General features: G+C 46.3%; 1 long non-coding RNA gene across 2 annotated transcripts; it reads right to left on the reverse strand.

Annotated features, from left to right (window-relative positions):
* Positions 1-255: 255 nt before the first annotated feature.
* Positions 256-7,220, reverse strand: LOC138848499 (uncharacterized). 2 transcript variants are annotated; one of them, XR_011386337.1, is made up of 2 exons: positions 6,998-7,220; positions 256-2,037 (listed from the first exon to the last, which is right to left on the reverse strand). It is a non-coding gene; the product is annotated as an uncharacterized lncRNA (long non-coding RNA). The 2 variants fall into 2 exon arrangements; XR_011386338.1 differs by lacking the exon at positions 256-2,037 and adding an exon at positions 4,505-5,014 and having other exon boundaries at positions 6,998-7,171.
* Between the last annotated feature and the right edge of the window lie 2,621 nt (positions 7,221-9,841).

Here is a 9,841-nt window from a genome sequence, read left to right on the forward strand (position 1 = left end):
GCTGCTCTTCTTTGGATCCAGCTCTCTGCTATGGCCTGGGAAAGCAGTGGAAGATGGCCCAAGTCCCTGGGCTCCTGCACCCAGGAGGCCCGGAAGAAACTCCTGGCTCCTGGCTCCAGATCAGCATAGCTCCAGCCATTGTGGCCAACTGCAGAGTGAACCAGTGGGTGGAAGACCTTTCTCTCTGTCTCTCTCTCCCTCTCTCTGCAGCTCTCCCTCTCATATAAATAAATTAAAATCTTAAAAACAAAGAAATCAGATATGAGAGTATATTGTGGATGATGGATTCCATTTTTATAAAGTTCATAAACAAGCCAAAGAATCATCACCGGTGACAGCAGTCAGGGAGCAATGATTGGGGCCGAGTCTGGAAAGAGCAAAGAGCAATGCCGGTGATAGCACATTTCTTGTTCAGGTTATGGGTTACACAGATATGTTCATTGTTGACAATTAAGCTACATACCTTTGGCGTTGATATAGGCAGGAGTTAGCAAAGAGGAGTTGAGGACTGCATTGTCCAAACACGACCCCCTTCCATGCCAATCCAACATGGCTACAAGTTTGGCACACCCACCCCCTATGATGCATCTGAGCCTCACTTCCCATCATGCATCAGATGACATGACACTTCCTCAACTCCAACATATGCTTGTAGCCCATGTGCACCAGACACCATGACACTCCTAAAGGTCACCATGTTTGCTGCAAACCCACCCCAAACTCCACCTCCTTTGAAAATTCAGTTAGGCTCTGCCCTGAGCACCACCCAGTCCTACAAAGGATGACCCTGAACCTTGTTAGCTGCAGCACTCAACTCCTGAGGTTGTCCACACTCCTGCTGAAACACCCACCTTCCTCTGCCTTTAAGTAAACCTTACATTTCTGCTCCCTCCTGTCTCCTCCTTGAATTCTTCCACGCATGGAGGCAGGAACCTGAAACCAGTCTAACAGGAAAGGGGTAAACCGTCCTCCTACAAACACACACACACACAAACACGATATTTGTGTGTGTGTGTTTGTCTATTTCCAAAAGTTTACTTGAGGGGCCAGCATGGTGGCATAGCGGGTAAGCCTCTGCCTGCAACTCCAGCATCCCATTGCACACCAGTTTAAATCCTGACTGCTCTGCTTCCACTTAGCTCTCTGCTAATGGCCTGGAAGGGCACTGGAGGATGACCCGAGGGCTTGGGCCGCTGCATCTACATAGGAGACCAGAAGATCCTGGCTCCTGGCTTTGGTCTGGCCCAGTTCTGGCTGTTGTGCCCCTATGAGGAGTAGGCCAGCAGATGGAAGATCTCTCTCTCCTCCATCTCTCTCTCTCTCTCTCTCTCTCTCTCTGTGTGTGTGTGTGTGTGTATGTGTATGTGTGTGTATAACTCTGACTTTCAAATAAATAAACAAATCTCTTTTAAAGTGTCTTCCTGATAGTGGATCTTATAAATCCATAGAACTTTCTAACTGGATAGATTTTTAGATTTCAAGTCAAATGGGAAGGACTGACTCACTCCACTGTTGGGAGGAGGTGGCTAGAAATGTGGCTGAGAGGACAAATCCAAGCCTCATTGCCACGTCCCCTCAATGCGATGCCTCAGTGTCGGACTTTAGAATTTATTCAGCTCACCATGGAGAATGGATAGGGATTGAGTGAGGCAATATGACCAGATTCATGTTTGCAGAAAAATTCTTCCAGTAGCAGATGCAATAAACTGGAAACAGAGGAGAGAAGACACAGGGAGACTGGTGCAGACACTGTCAGAATTATGAGCAAAACATCAAAATTCTGAGATGGCAAAGGAATAGAACAACGTTTTCCCCACACTCGTCTGTATCTGCCTCTTTATCTAGACTTGTTGAGTGAGCAAGGCCAGACTCTGCAAACACTGGTTAAGCCGGAGACGCTTCCTTCTTCCCGCCCCAGGGGCATCTTCACTGTGGACGGCTGGCAGGAGAGGAGCAGGGTTTTTCTTCTGACAAGTACTTGGTGCTCCCTCCCGTCATGCTTCGCGTATCTCAGGACACATTCACCCATAGACTTTCCTGTGAAGTTCAAGTAAAAAAGTGACGTTATCTGATGAAAAATCGCAGAACTGGAAAAAAAAATTCACACAGCAGCACAGCTCAGAACCCCATGAGAATCACAGCCTTTCCTGATACTAACTGTTTTGCATGGGTTAATCCAATCGGATGGGGAGATCGAAGGGCCGGTGTTGCGGTGCGGCAGGCTGAGAGAGATTGGAAACACTGATTGATGCCAAGGAGGACATGACTAGCAGCGCCTTAGCTAGTTTGTGGGTTTACATCTTACAAGAATATGTCTGAGCAGGAGAAATTCCTCCCAGCATACAAACAAGGTATACATGCACAAGGAGCTGGCAAAAATATGGGAAAATCTCCCCTCACCCTTTGCTTTCTCTTTCCTCTTTCTCTGGGTAAGTTTCCACAATTTAAATAAAGTATACAAGATGAGAGGATATGAAGGAAAAGTTAACGGCCCAGGCCTGACCTGTTGCAAGGTTGGGTTTTGATTGGCATCTGGGAATTCAGATTTCAGGAATGTTCCCACCATTGGCTGATCAGCATGGTTCACTGTGCCCAAACTGTCTGCACAAACAGTATGGTGTTTGCTTGTATTAGGGCTTTCCAGAGAAAGAGAAGCGATGGGATGTGTGTATGTGTATATGGAAAGAGAGGCAGATCAGACCCAGGCACAGCTCCTGTTCAGGTTCAAGTTTAAAGGCCATCAGCTACCAGAATTCCTTCTGGCTCCAAAGAGGTTGGCTTTTTGCTCCATTCAGGTCTTCAACTAATTGAATGTGGCCCACCCACACTAGGAGGGCAGTCTGCTCCACACAAGGTCCACCAAGTTAAATGTACATCTCATCCAAAAGCACCTTCCCGGAAGAATCTAGAATAATGTCTAACCATGTACCCGGGTACTGTGGCCTGGTCAAACTGACACGTGAAATTAACCATCACAAAACTGAATGTCTGCTCTCCTGGGAAGCCTGGGAATTTCATCCATGCCAGGGGCATCCTGTCTGTGTGATTAGCTCCCAATAAGCGCCCTTGACACTTAACCTCCCATTAGAGCCTTTCTGGCTCATAACCTTTCACGAGTGTTGCCGGGGAAATGAGTGTCTCTGGGGTGCCTCTGGAAAAGGACCCTTAAAGCTTGCACCTTCACCCCATGTGGCTTTTCCCCCTGCTGATGCTGCTGTAGTGAGTGTGCTAGAAACTGAGTCCTGTGGGTCCCCCTAGGGAATCAGCAAACTGCTGAGTAGTTTCGGGGACCCCACTGCAGAGTACCAAAAGCCCATCATATTTCTTTCTTCCATTGACATAGATCAAAAGGCATGACAAAAGTCCATCCCATATTGTAAGCGGGTATAAGATCACATGAGCAGACGATTTTTAGTACTTAAATGTAGAGCTGGGAGGCTGATGCTTCAGGGCTGCACGGCCGGCTTCCCACCTGCCTGAGTATGTCCTAAGGCCCGTACTGCCTGGCTCCTTATCTCACTTGTTTTCTAGAGCAGGAGAATCCGGTCAGGCCAGATCGCATCTCACAGCCATGGACCTTACCTCGAGGATCACTGGGACGAAATGGCGAAGGTGAGCATCGTCATCGAGTTAATGACAAGCCATGGCTCCTGGCACCGGACACCTGCAGCTCTTCTATTTAAAGACTGATTTATTTATTTGAACGGCAGACTTACAGAGTGAGAGAGAGGCAGAGATAGACAGAGATCTTCCATCCACTGGTTCACTACCCAAATGGCTGCAACGGCTAGAGCTGGGCCGATCTGAACCAGGAGCTTCTTCCTGGTCTCCCTCATGAGTGTTGGAAGCACTTGGGCCATTCTCCCAGGCTTTCCCAGGCACATTAGCAGGGAGCTGGTTCAGAAGTGGAGGAGCCGAGTCGTGAACTGGTACCCATCTGGAATGCTGGCACCACAGGTTTTGGCTTTATCCGCCCCTCAACCTGCAGCTCTTTCATGATTTCACCATGCCAATACCCCCATTCCTGGTTGCCCCTTTGTAAGTCCCAAAACCCCTCACCCCACAGAGTGGTAGTCTTTGAGACTTAGAAGTTGGCTACACTCATCTGTGAACACATTAAATGTTCTCTTTTCTTCACCCCAAAATCTTGTCCTCACTATTTTGATTGGCATGAGAGATAGGCACCAAACTTTTGGTAACAATACAGTATTAAAGGACATTATAGTGAATAATACAGTGAATAACTATGAATGAATGGCTCAGAAGGAACTGGTGGTTATATATTACATTAGAAATATAAAGTGCTACATAAATACTAAGTAATAATGAAGTGAATTATACTTTCCCATTAATCCCAAGGACATTTTCACAGAAAATAAACTAAATGATGTATGTGTGGCAAGAACTATTGTAAACCTTTTCAATACATATAGAATATTTCTAGTGATAAGCATAAGTACAGAGATCCATTAACAGAGGAGAAAAATATTTGGAAACTATTGAATGAAATTTCAAGCCTAATAGGTTTTTAAATCAATTTATTTGAATTATAAGGACATATTTCACATATAATGCTCTCTAGGTTTTGCTTAATGGTCATACTAATTAACTTCTCAAACTCAATAAAAATAGAGGAAATTTACCTATATTCAGTACTTGACAAATAAATCATGGTAATTACATATTCACATGGCCCATGATAATTCTTCTAACTCAGTATAATAAGTAAGAGTGCTTTAAGGTAATTATTCTTTTTTTTTTTTTAAATCACATGCATAAAATGATTCTGCTGGTCAGGAGTTGGTGAGGCTCTGTGCACAAGAATTGCCCAAGTCTTTAGTTCAGTGTTAACCTTATTCCAGGTCCAGTGTCAGAAGCATGAATATTCCCAAGGTGCTAATACACCTCCAGACATGGTCTCGAGGGGTTTAAATGTGGTGGGTAACATGGTGCTGGGGTGTTTCAACTTCAGAGCTGCCTTCCTTCACAGCTGTTCTTCCACTGTTGCTGTGTGCTGAGAAAGGCAATATATCAAAAATTCCAGCAAATGAAATATCAGGAGTCTTACAACTAAGAAGTGATTAAAGCCATATACCACACAGATTTCATCCAACTTTTGTATAATAAATAAGGTTGGGGGGGTTGCCAGTGCTGTGAGTAAAGTGGTGTAGTGAGTAAAGCCACCACCTGCAGTACCAGCATCCTATATAGACACTGGTTCAAGTCCCAGTTGTTCCACTTCTGATCCAGCTCTCTGCTATGGCCTGGGAAAGCAATAGAAGATGGCCCAAGTGCTTGCTTGGGCCCCTACACCCACGTAGGAAACCCGGAGGAGGCTCCTGGCTTCTGGCTTCAGCTCAGCTCAGCTCCAGCTGTTGCGGCCAATTGGGGAGTGAACCAGCAGATGGAAGATTCTCTCTCTCTCTCTGCCTTTCCTTTTCTCTCTGTGTAATTCTGACTTTCAAATAAACAAATAAATCTTTAAAAAATAAGGTTGGTATTCAAATCACTTGATATGTAGAATTTAAGGCAGTAAATCTCAAAAATGTGATCTTGGGGCCAGCAGATCAGCACCACCTGGCATCTTGTAAAGAATCCAACAACAACTCTTCAACAACAATAGAAACATAATCCAAAATTGGACAAAGGACTTGAATAGGCATTTCTCAAAAAAAAAATATGCAAGTGGCCAATAAGCACATGGCATGACATTCAACATCACTAGCCATTAAGTAAATGCAAATCAGAACCACTGTGAGATGTCACGTCACACCCATTAGGATGGCCACTATACACACACATACACACTTGTACGTGCATGTACCCACACACGACAGTAAGTAGCAAGTGCTGGTGCATATGTGAGGAGATTGGAATTTTTGAGCTTTGCTGCTGGGATACAGTGGTTCCTAGGACTGTTCCTAGGACTAACATGGGACGGTTAGGTAGGAAGTCAGAAATGAGCTTATGTGTGAGTGACAAAGGCCTAAGGAATTGACATCTACAGCGGTCCAGCATCCACATCTCAAATCATCCTGATAGCCCTCCAGGTGTAGCCCAGTATCTGCACTTCAAACATCCTGCCCAGATCCTGATGACCTTCCAGGGGGTCCTGCCCCTTCTACCCCATAATCATAACCATCCTTCCTCTAAGGCGGGGCGATGCCAGCCAGCCACGCTTCCCCTGTCTGATAACTTGGGGAGGAAAAACTCAGTAAGGAATTTTTCGTATTTACATCCAACAAGTCCTTTGTTCGGGAGGAGGAGAAGGAGAGGGAGAGGGAAAGCAAGACCCATCCCCTTAAAGCCCCAGCCTAGATGTGCACTGGGCACTCTCTCACAGGTCCTGTCTGGAGAGGTGCCCATCCGTTCTCACGGATGGCCCTACCCTAATAAACCTTGCTATGTTGTTTTCCCCTGCTCTCTGTCTCATGCCTGAATTCTTTCTTGTGCGAAGGCAAGAACCTTTTGCTTCTCCGGTAATAGGACTACCATAGGATCCAGCAATTCCACTTCTGCTACAGACTCAAAGAACTTAAAGAAAGGACTCAAACAGATCGTTGTACACCAAAGGTCACAGCAGCCTATTCACAAGGACTGACAGGCATAAATGACTCAAATGCACTTCAACAGAAGAATGGATAAACAAGATGAGGTATACACTCCGAGGTGTAATGGGATATTATTCAACCTTAAAAAGGAAATTGACCCATTATAAAAAACGTGGACAAACCTTGAACACATGTTAAATGAAATGTCAGACACAGAATGACAAATATTATATGATTCTGTTTATATAGAGTACTTAGAATAGGCAAACTTACAGAGACAGATGCATAGTGGAGGTTACCAAACACTGGAGAGGGAGTGAGGAATGGGGGACTATTTTTAGATGGTATAACAGGGGCTCAAAGTCTAAGAGGCTTGCGCATAACATTTATTAATTCCAAAAAAAACACTCAAAAGTCCAAATGGGAGAGAGATTTTCTTTACTTACCAGACAGGGCCCATGGCAGCTCATTGGTCAATAATCCATCCAGTCTCGCAAGGCCAGAGTGCACAGCATAACATAGCACAAAAGTGAAGGAGCCCAACTGTTTCATGGTCAAAACAGCAAGGAACTTGCTGTTTTATCAGATACAGCTCCATTAGGACTGCCTTGGCCCTCCCCACGGATTCCACCGCAGATGTTTGCCTTAGGGTTATGGTGTGGGGGTGGGGCTTTCCCAGAGTGTAACAAGCTCTTTCTTTCTCTCTCTCTCTCTCTCTCTCTTTTTTTTTTTTTTTTTTTTTTTTTTTTTTTTTTTGAGACAGGCAGAGTGGACAGTGAGAGAGAGACAAAGAGAAAGGTCTGCCTTTACCGTTGGGTCACCCCTCCAATAGCACCATGGCCAGTGCATCATGCTGATCCCAAGCCAGGAGCCAGGTGCTTCTCCTGGTCTCCCATGGGGTGCAGGGCCTAAGCACTTGGGCCATCCTCCACTGCACTCCCGGGCCACAGCAGAGAGCTGGCCTGGAAGAGGAGCAACCGGGACAGAATCCGGCGCCCCGACCGGGACTAGAACCCGGTGTGCTGGCGCCACAAGGTGGAGGATTAGCCTACTGAGCCGTGGCGCCAGCCACAAGCTCTTTCTCCCAGGGGAACAGTGGTGCTGTGAGCCTTCCCTACAGACAGAAAGAGCCACACAGAGATCTTCCATCAGCTAGCTCACTCACCAGATGCCTATAATGATCAGGGCTGGGCCAGGTGGAAGCCAGGAGCCTGGAACTCCAGGTCTACCTTGTGGGTGGCAAGAATACAACCACCTGAGCCATTACTGCTGCCTTCTGGGGTGGTTGTAGATTTTTCTTTCTGCCGATTTTTTAGAAATGCTCTAGGTCTTTTGTGTTGTAGCTCTTACTCTTGGCCAAGTTCTTTGTCTTGTGACTGGGAAGAATTAGGGACATGAACAAAGTAAAAGATACTTGAAAGACACAAAAGCAAAAGAGAAACCTTGGGCAGCAATGAGAGGGGTCCCAGAAGGGCTGGGCATTAGGGGAAGCTGTCTAGGAGTTTCTATGGACTATTGGTCAGGAAGAGATGCAAATGAGGTATCAAGCCATGACCGTTTTGATTGGTTGCTACATACACTAATAAGGTGAAAACCTATAATACTAGATATGAGCCACTTAGGGAGCAGTCCCCCAGGTCAGAGTCATAGTAACTTGTTGACAGAGTGCTCAGTCAGGTCCTCAGGGGTCAGGATCCTTGTGACCTTGTCAGGTGAGTCCTGTGATGGAGTTTTTCTGCCTCTGGGCTCCTTTTCCCTTTCTGCCTGCATATATTAAAAATCGCCTCCTGTCTCTATCAGGGTGCTCATTAGCAGGAAGCTGGAGTTAGGAGTACAGCTAGGCCTCAAACCCAGACACTCTGATATGAAATGTGGACGTCCCAAGTGGTGTCATAGCCACTGGACCAAACGTGGCCTCTGGGAAGTGTTTTTAAATACTTCTATTTGGGATGGTGAAAAAATTGTAGAATTCAATAATGGTGATGGTTGCATAACATTGAGAACATACTTAATACCAGTGAACTGTACAATTAAAATTTGTTCATGTAAATGTTATATTATGTTGCATATTTTACCATAATAAAAATCAAAGTTAAAAAACAGGCAAATTCTTGGGCCTCTATCCCAGATCTACTGAACCAGGTGCCGGAGAGTGGGCTCACCATCTGTGCTTTAACATACCTTCTAAGTGATTCTGATGCATTCTGAAGTTTGAGAACCACTGATGCAAAGATTTTTTTTTAAAAGATTTATTTATTTATTTGAAAGTCAGAGTTACATAAAGAGAGAAAGAGAGGCAAAGAGAGAGAGAGAGAGAGGTCTTCCATCCGCTGATTTACTCCCTAGTTGGCTGCAACAGCCGGAGCTGTGCCAATCCAAAGCCAGGAGACAGGAGCTTCTTGTGGTCTACCACGCAGGTGCAGGGACCAAGGACTTGGGCCATCTTCTATTGCTTTCCCAGGCCATAGCAGAGAGCTGGATCAGAAGTGGAGCAGCCGGGACTTGAACTGGTGCCCATATGGGATGCCGGCACTGCAGGCAACGGCTTTACCCACTACGCCACAGTGCCGGGCGAGTAATTTTTTTTTTTTTTTGACAGAGTTAGACAGTGAGGGAGAGAGACAGAGAGAAAGGTCTTCCTTTTCTGTTGGTTCACCCCTCAAATGGCCTCCACGGCCGTAACTACGCCGATCCAAAGCCAGGAGCCCGGTGCTTCCTCCTGGTCTCCCATGTGGGTGCAGGGCCCAAGCACTGGAGCCATCCTCCAATGCCTTCCCGGGGCCACAGCAGAAAGCTGGACAGGAAGAGGAGCAACCGGGACTAGAACCCGGCGCCCTTATGGGATGCTGGCACCGCAGGCGGAGGATTAACCAAGTGAGCCACGGTGCCGCCCCCACCCCCACCCCACCAGTAATGTTTTTAAGAGGATCAATTGGGCTCCACCCAGGAAAAGAGAACCCACTCCAGGTCCTTCATGTGGAGAGAATTTAATACAGGACAACAAGTGCAACGATGACAGAGGAAAGAAAAAACAAGCAGGGGGATAGAAAAGGACCCCAGAGAGTGAGAATGTCGGGAAGTCAGTTACTTCCCTAAGGGCTAGAGGTTCAGCGGGAGGAAGTGATAGTGCCAAAGTCTGCAAGCCCATGCCGTGTGAGAGGGGCTGCCCATGGGGATCTGGCTCCAATAAAGAATGAACTGGCTGGCAGGAGACAGAGCCGTGGAAGCCTCTGCCCAGATGGGCCACAGGAAATTGAGAAAGGTAGAGAATTACCCTCGTTCTCTCTTTC

The sequence above is a fragment of the Oryctolagus cuniculus genome, chromosome 2, assembly GCF_964237555.1.
Source record: "Oryctolagus cuniculus chromosome 2, mOryCun1.1, whole genome shotgun sequence".
NCBI lineage: Eukaryota > Metazoa > Chordata > Mammalia > Lagomorpha > Leporidae > Oryctolagus > Oryctolagus cuniculus.